The sequence below is a fragment of the Gadus macrocephalus genome, chromosome 5 (genome assembly GCF_031168955.1).
Source record: "Gadus macrocephalus chromosome 5, ASM3116895v1".
NCBI classification, from domain to species: Eukaryota; Metazoa; Chordata; class Actinopteri; order Gadiformes; family Gadidae; genus Gadus; species Gadus macrocephalus.
Genome location: NC_082386.1, coordinates 15,822,303 through 15,831,195, shown reverse-complemented (window position 1 = coordinate 15,831,195; position 8,893 = coordinate 15,822,303).

Here is an 8,893-nt window from a genome sequence, read left to right as displayed (position 1 = left end):
CTCCTTCTCCCGGATCCAGGGCAACTTGCACTCTGCCCCATGGCTCTACTGCAGAGAACCAAACCATTTCTTCTGTCCATGCTTTCTCAGTCGGAGGTAAGGGTGGGGGGGGGGGGGGGGGAGCTGGGGCGGAGGGGATCAGGTGCGTCTCTGAATTGAGAAAATAATTGGTTTTGGTCAATGGGGAGATGGGGGAAGTTTGTAGGCTTCAGAGTTGTTAGAAGCACAGTTTGTAGTGTTGTCGTGCTGCATGGCCACTCTTTGTTTTATATGCTGCCTTGCAAAAAAAAAGACCCCTGATACACAGTGAGGCAGTATTCCCCGTTACACAAATATATTCTGTTGGTGTGAAGATGCCTTAGCTAGGAAAACAAATCATTCTGTATTACTCTGCACACTACAAGAATGTTTTTTGTTAACTTCAACGATAACTTCTTCATCCAGTGCACCCTTTTCAGGTCTCAAGTCAGGCCTCAGACTCTCACAGTAGGATGTTAAAAAAGAAGAGCCGCACACCTTTGTCAACCTAGGGCGCCGGTGTTAAGAGAAGGCTAGAGCAGAGGTTAAAAGATGACTGGAGGCCCCTTCCTCTGTAGCACAGAGGCAAACCGTCCACGCAAGAAGCCCTCACCCTTTTTTGCAGCAGTGTGTTGGTGGAGTTAACACACACAGGGACCTCCGTGTGCATACCCCGCGTCTCCATGCCACAAATGTCTGGAGAGTCAAGCGTTGCTGAGAAATGCGTCACTTAAATAGCCGAGCGCTCGAGAGGCATTTGAAGCGCGAGCGCTGCACTGTCGGGTATTTGACGGGTCGTTGGGATTGGCATGACTCTGGCCCCCCCAAGCCCCCCCTAGCTCTGGGGTAGCAATCCGCCCGAGTATGAGGAGTGATATTAAAGGCTCCATCACGGCCCCCCTCCTTCCCTCCCCTCCCTTCACCACGACCCCACCACCTCACTCTCAGTTATGGATGGCAAACGGATGACCGGGAAATTGCACCCTGTCTGACGAATGGCGCGATGGCGCCGCTCCGACGACGAGTTGCCCAAACCGGAGGGACCGCTGCTACCCACGGAGGAAAAAGGGGACAGGAGCGAACGGCGTGCCGCTGCACCAATTACCGGGCGCACTCAGTCTCACAGAGGGACCACAGGCAGCGCGACACGAGGCGAGACAGAAAATAAGCAGGCCTTCCGCAAGGACACACGACGACGAGGGGGGTCAAGGGTAGCCACGCCGTCTCCCACCGCTCAGCTGTCGTCCGGCGTTTGTCACTTCACCCGAGTGAGAGCCAAAGCAGATGGGTAACAAACGCCGGCAGGGAGATTGGCAGATAATTAAAACGGGAAGCGAAAGCGAGCGGATGCAAAGTTTAACCACGGAGCGGGAGGGATTCTCCAACTGAGGAGCCTGAGTATACGCTGTCCGTTTAGGAAGTGAAACACTCTGGTATTATCGGGCATTATCTCGACTGATTCTTAGGGTGGCGATGGGGAGCGGTGTGTTGGTAACTTTAAGAAAATAAAATGCCTTGTTGGATTTGAAAAGCAGCGCTATGTTCTTTCTTGACAAGCCTGTGGTTATTTATCGCGGCAGCCATTAAGGTTATTAGAAAACTCACTCAGCAGGATGAATGGAGGACTGGTCTGGTCGTTGGTCTTCCATCAGCGCTGGCAAGGGAGGGACACGCCACTCTGAGCTATTGACATTCTCACACATAAAGCCAAGCTCTGCCAGCTGCATTGCAATTGGTGTTAATGCCAATCAGCTTAATCACCCAAGCCTGGTCTAGGACTTATCCCAGTCCCAGCCACATGAATATCCTGACAGAGGAGCATTCTAGTATGCAGGGCCAGGGGTAAAATAACCTAACAACCATTTCCCGGGATCAGATTTGCTCTACACTTGACGGATTAAAATGAATCCTGTCATAAATAACGTCTATGACAAAGAGCCATTAAGGGAGGTCGTTAGGAGTGTCTAAGTCGAAGCCATTTGGTCTCTATGACAGAGAGTGGTGGAGAGGGGAGGGGGGGGGGTGTAGAGTGGGAGGTGATGGGAGATAGAGCCACTGGGTACCGAATGTTCTTTTCACATTTCAACGTTTCTCCTGCCTATGAGTAATATTTCACTCAGCGAAACCAGCAGGTGTGATGAATGTCTTCGAGTTGTTTTGTGGCAGTTGGAAATTGAACGGTAACATGGCTGTCTGTGTAGGCTTTGGCCCTCGCAGTGCCTTCTCCTCAACGGCCCCCGGCTCAAATCAAACAAGTCAGAAAGAGACGGTGAAGCAAAAGAGAGATAACATCGGTTTAGTACAGCCACTCAAACTCAGGTTCTATTGTGTAGAAGTCAAGGTAAGGCAGTTATATTATTTGGATGTGGGAAATGTCGGTGTTAGTCAACTCCTGTCTCCCGTTAAATAAATAATTAAAAATCTTCATTTGAAGTGTACATAATATAACAAAATGTTTAATCACATAAAATCGCATTCATGAATAACAAGGTGTGAAGGGTCCAGTGCCTTGTTTACACATAGTCCCGTCTCGGTTGAGACAGCCCATACGACCAGTGTAGCGCCTCGCTAATGGGATGTTACATGAAGGGGAAGCGGGGGGGGGGGGGGGGGGGGAACACGAGGGGAGTGGTGATGATGGCACTTCTACCACGGCGCCCACAAGAGTGTGCGCCGAGGTGTGTTTGTGCATTTGTCACGGGGGGGGGGGGGGGAGGGCAATATGCGATGCACAGGATTATTTAATGACCTTGTGTCAAGCAAACAATAACAGACTGCATTACATCAATCACCAACTTTCTGACCCTTGTGAACCGCTTAGCCTGTTCCCCTGTTGCAATCTGTAGCTCAGAGTGCAGCCAAGGCTTTTCTGGTCACAAGTAATGGATAACTTATGTCCTATTTTACAGCGCAAAAAATTTGACATTTTGTGCAATGCCCTCTGTGCCTTATCAAATGTTAAATGGACTTTTGTCCCGTTTACAAAGAGCTACACAAACCACTTTATCCATTTTTTTCATTAAACCATTATCTATTCAGGAAAAGGCAAATTGAGAACAGCCTCTCTTTTTCAATGATTCCCTGATTGCAACGTATAAAAATAAAAACAGAAATCCAAACAGATATGAACAGTCGGTCAAACAAACAGAACAACACTGCAATACATAAAGTAAATAAATAAATAATACAATACAAACGGGGTAACTGAAAAACGAAATAATACTATCCAAGAGAAAAGGGAAAGGGGCAGCGTTGGGTTGACTGTGGCTTCCTGACAGTCCCCTGTAGGATAAAGATAAACCTGGGGAGTCCTCTTGGCAAAACTTTTGCCTTGGACTGCTCATTTGAGAGCTCCCCTCATTAGGGCCACAGAGCACACACACACACAAACACACATGCACAGAGGGCAGGCCTTGTGTACATACAGGCCACAACGGTGCAACCTGTAAGCATACTTACACACTAAAGCCCTGTAAGATCAGGCGAGGCTCAAACCCCAGCCCTCATTAGGGTAATTGAGAGCGGTCCTCTGGAGACCGTAGAGCTCCTTAACGGCTGCACACTCACGCATCAAAAAGAGCATTTCATTAAAGGCCTTGCGTGTGTACTCTCTTAACTTAGCGCTACTCCCTCGACTGAATGTTTTGGGCTCGCTCTTTGCTTAAGGGAAGGAGTAAGGGACAGTGGGATTTTTCGAATTGCCAATGAGAAAAGGATCCGGGCATTCCTTCCCTACCCCTGTGATGTAATGTGTTCGTCACCTTCCTCGCACCCAACGCCGGCAACGAAAGGTTGAATGGATGACAAGAGGAAGAAAGGGAGGAAGAAAGAAAGAAAAAAAAGGGAGGATAAAATGCTGATCTCTGGATGTGTTCGGGAGGGAGGGAGAGATTGAGTGAGAGAGAGGAGTGGAAATCCACCAGCTCAGCAATTCCCGGTGCAGGCTCGCTTTGAGCTGACAAAGACACCGAGCTTACGGCCGGGAGGTTGTCTCAGCGAGGCGAGGTGAGACAGAGTACCCGTCATGTAGCCAGTCAGATTTGGCAATACTGCTGAGGTCAGGTCAGAGGGAGATTGAGGTTAGGCTCATGACTGGCAACGCACTGCCATAATGTCAGACACAGTGCTCATCCATCTAGACCCAAGGTACCCCCTTTAAGTTAGAAATATCTCCTGGAGCATCTGTGCGTTTTTGTTGTGTGCAGCCTCTCTGTATTTATTCACAGCAACACTTCCAACCGCACATGTACACACAGCAATGTGCACATGATGTTGCAGATTTTTCACAACAGATGTTCTTTTGTGCATATCTTGTGTCTTGAAAATGAACAAGCTGGGGATCTATGTATGTGTGGACAAAGGTCTGTAATATAAACCTGTTTCCATTAAAGGAAGAGGTGGCATGGCAGGTTTTCTAGGAATCTACAAAGGAAAATACAAATACAGGCAAGAACCGAGAGCATTCAAAATATCTCTTGCCTTGCTCTCTCTCTCTCTCTCTCTCTCTCTCTCTCTTGCTTTGTGTACCTCGTTCTCTCTCTCATGCGAGAGAACAAGGTTTCTCTTTTTCCTATCTCTTGCTACATTATTTCTTAGGCAAGCTTGTGTTTTTCTTGTCCAGGACTTCCTTTTTTTCGCTCGGCCCCAGAGAGGTTGGTGCCTCTCTTATCAGTGACAGGCTGGAAGTGGGGGGGGGGTGGGGAGATAAGGAAATGCGGGAGTCAATACAGGTTGTGTTGGTTGAACACACAGGCAGATTAGTCATTGACACATTTGTCAGTTAACAATGCCACGCATGTGGTGAACAATGATTGGATTAGAGCCGAAAAACAATGAGATGAATCTACCTGCATGGAGATGTGTTGCACGGCAATGCGTGTACTAGGTGTGACGGCAGGACAGATTACTGCTACTGCCAAAGCATAATCAGCACCCATTCATCAATCATTTAGAAAGACAGCAAGACCATTAGCAAACGACACGCCACACCTTCCCCTGCACGCACGCACGCACCCACCCACCCACCCACCCACCCACCCACCCACCCACCCACCCACCCACCCATCCACGTACACACCATCCGATTCCACGTGCACACCATCTTTGTCTTTACTTCACTTCTTTTTCTAAGGCAATATCCTGAACAAAGCCAAAAGTCACAAGGCTCATGAGACCTACATTTCATGGTGCTGTAATATATAGCACCATGAAAGTATTTGAATTATCTATTCTACTTCACTATTCTTCTATACTGTACTGTGCTAGCACACTGCGCCACGCTAAAAAGTGAGCGATTAGGGCGAAGGGGCTTGGGTCACCTGCCTTTTGTTCTGCAAAGTTTTCCTTTTCGTTTTTTTTTTTTTTTTAACCTCTCCTCAGAAAGCTGCTCACCCGCGTCAATTAAGTATTGATTGGATTTGTGGAAGCAAATATGAATAATTAACGGATTGTGAAGATAGCATCAGCAGCTCTACAGAATCAACTTCAACATGGGGCCTTGGTGTGTCACTGATCCATGGGGTGCTGAGTAGGGCTGGGTAAAAATATCGATTCATCAATGCACTGCAATTCATTTGTTCTCGACTTCAATTTCGATTCAGAACTTTTTTTAAATCGATTATTTCCATAAAAAAAGAAAGAAAAAAAAAAGAAGCATACTCATTGTAATCGAGAAGCGAGTATGCCCTAAATGTGCATGCCTTTTACATTTGTGCATGTTATGATTATTACTTTTATGCTGTAAATTTAGCTCAGGAACAATACTATACAATGGTGTAATCCCTCTTTGCTAGTTAAATCACAATGAAATGGTTGATTCTTTTTGAAATGGTAATTCTAAATAATATTTAGGTGTTTTTGTCATATGCACGTATTATTGAATCGATACCAAAACAATTGGATCAACTGTCAAATCGAATCGAATCGAATTGATATCGAATCTAATCAAGACCTAAGGAATCGAATTTAATTGAATGTGAGGTACCTGGCAATACCCAGCCCTAGTGCTGAGAGAGCACGCAGCGATCAGCCAAGAGGGGCCGCTATAAGTCGGTCGGGAATTAGGGAAAATAATATAATTTACTTAAACATCAATGATATATATATCAGATGTCCTAGCTGTTTCAGCCACAAAATACAACAAACGGTTCTGGGTTTAATCAGAGTGCGGCTGTTTGCTTGTAGATACCGTTCTCTCTGGCTGATCTCATCTCGTTGTTAATCGACGTAAACAGAAAGACGAATAAATGCTCAGAGACGGCCCATAACGCTAAGAGGCGCAAATGTGGAAAAAAATTATTAAGTACATTTGACGATTTCAGAGGATTTTTGTTTTTTGGAATTCTCTCATCCAATGAGTGACTCTGTGGGTTAGGGATAGGTGCAGAGATGAGCATAAGGACTCATCGGGGAGCAGATTTTTTCGGCATGGAGGTATGGCAGGCCTGCACAGCCACTGGTACAAAAATGGAACGGGAATGTTCCCACTGGACAACATTAATGGTCCTGGTAGGGGCCACGGCGATCCACACGGATATAGATCGATCCAGCGCCTGCACGGCTCCCCCCCATCGGTTTTATGATATGCGTGTGTGTGTGTGTGTGTGTATGTGCGAGCGGCATCAGCCGCTGCATAATTCCTGGGCACTTTGTACAGTGCATTAATCACAGGGCCCTCCAGCGCATTAATGGATCCAAATATTCGACCTTGAGGTTACAAGAAAGAACATTAGGACCGCGGAGCCATTCTCCTCCTCCTTCGAAGTATCGGAGACGAGGAGGAGGAGTGGGAGACAGAGGGGTGGGGTGGGAGAGGGAGGAGAAAAACCTTTCAAGGTAATGAAATTCTGCCATAAATTTAAAGGAACAAAGTCTTAATGGGACAAGCCTGGGCCAACATAATAAAAAAAAGTAGATTAAATTGGATTTCTTTGTCGTTTCGCTTTTTATTTTAAATTAGGCTTACGTCTCTCTCTACCTCTCTCTCTCTCTCTCTTCCCGTTCTCTCCCTATCTCTGACTCTTTCTCTCTCACTCTGCTCTCTCGCCTCTGCTGTATGTGTGTGGCGTTTCTTTCTCCCCCTTTTACCCCCCCCCCCCGACCCCCAACAAAAGCACGATAACAGCATTAACGTCCAGAAATGAATCGAATCATTTTCGAACCAATTAACCTTTGGCAGAACGGATGAGTGGACAGAAAATGAGAGTGCAGCAGAAAAGGGGGTGGGGGGGGGGGGGGGGTAGAGAAGAGTTGGGGGGGATGGGGTTAGAGGCAAGGTCTAGCTGGCAGCGACCTAGTCTCTCGAGGGCGACCTTCAGACAACGGCAAATAGCTTAAGAAGCGGATCCACAATGTTCCCGCAGCAGCCCCCCCAACCAAGTTACTGCCACCCTGAAAGCAGAACGCTGGAGGGGTGAGGGAGGTGGAGGGGCTGCGTAGGACGCCAGAACGGAGACGTCCTGCTGCGGGAGAGCTCAGAGGACATCCCCTCCCTCCCTTCCCTCCCTCCTCCCTCCCTCCCTCCCTCCCTCCCTCCCAGCCTCTCACTATTCCTGTCTCACCGGCTCTGACTTATGGCGGGAGGGGCTCTGCCGTAACCCCACTTAGTCGGCACGCTGGCTGGGAGTGTTCAGCACCTCCATCATCAAACCCCACCCCCCCCCCCCCCGCCCCCCCCAGCTCCCTGGCCTCGCCCCACAGCTGCCACTGCTTCATTTAGTTAATTAAAGGCTCCATTTTGCAACGAGGCTCCGCGAAGGAATGCCAGTGCCAATCAATAGCTCTCTCTCTAGCTCTTTCTGTCAAAGGGGTGGACCGTGATTTGTTGCCTTGGCGGACGAGTCGTGTCCCCTCTCCGCTGTTCGGCCCCCTGTCTGTCGCATTTTTTCTCCATGCCGTCGGCAATCTGCCCTCCTTCTCATCCGTGTTTTTCTACGTCGGGTCATCCATACTGCGCCCTGTGCTTTTACTTCGTGCCCTATGGACCCAAGTTTGTCGAGCACAGAGTTGCTCCTCGGCTCCTTGCAGAGGGACGGTGTGGTGTGGGTGGTTTAGGTCATGGTCTGCACACGGGGGGGCCTGTAGTGTTGTGGGGAGAGGGGCGAAACTCATTCATCAGGGAGGCCAGGCTAGTTGTGCCCAGGGACTAGCAATCAACAACATGGTGAGAGTGTGTGTGTGTGTGTTGTGTGTGTGTGTGTGTGTGTGTGTGTGTGAGTGTGTGTGTGTGTGTGTGTGTGTGTGTGTGTGTGTGTGTGGGTGTGTGTGTGTGTGTGTGTGTGTGTTCGTATGTGTGTGTGTATCTGTTTGCGTTCACATGCAGGTAGCAGTGTGCCGCAAAGGATTTTGAAGAAAAAAAACAGGCCTTTTTTTTCCACGTGCGAAGCGGCCCAACGTGTCAACTTGGTGGGTCGCTTTGAAGAAGAGAAATGCGTTCCCTACATCTAAATGTTAAAATGTTTCCCGACAGCATCTCTGCGCGCGGGCAGAGTGAAATGACAAGGTCAATATAGACTCAGGTGGTGAAGCCCCGTGTGATGAAAGCCTCCAAGGTGATCCTTCATACTCTCTACCATCCATGCCGATATTCCTGCTCCTATTGTTTCGTACCCCAGCAAGGGCTGTTGCACCCGCAGGCAACAGAGCCATCCGCTTTTGCACCATATTGTGTCGTGCAAGAATAATGGCTGTGGGTGAGGCCGCCAGCGCGAGCCACGGATTAGCTTTCATAGCTTTCCCTTTGCTTGGATCCGTACCCCCCCCCCCCCCACCTTCGTTCCCTGCAGTACCTTCCTTCCAAATTCGTCTTACGCCGACCCACCGACGGGGCTGAAGCTACCAGCAAGAGCCCAGACGGGCGGAGGCCTCTCACAGCCCT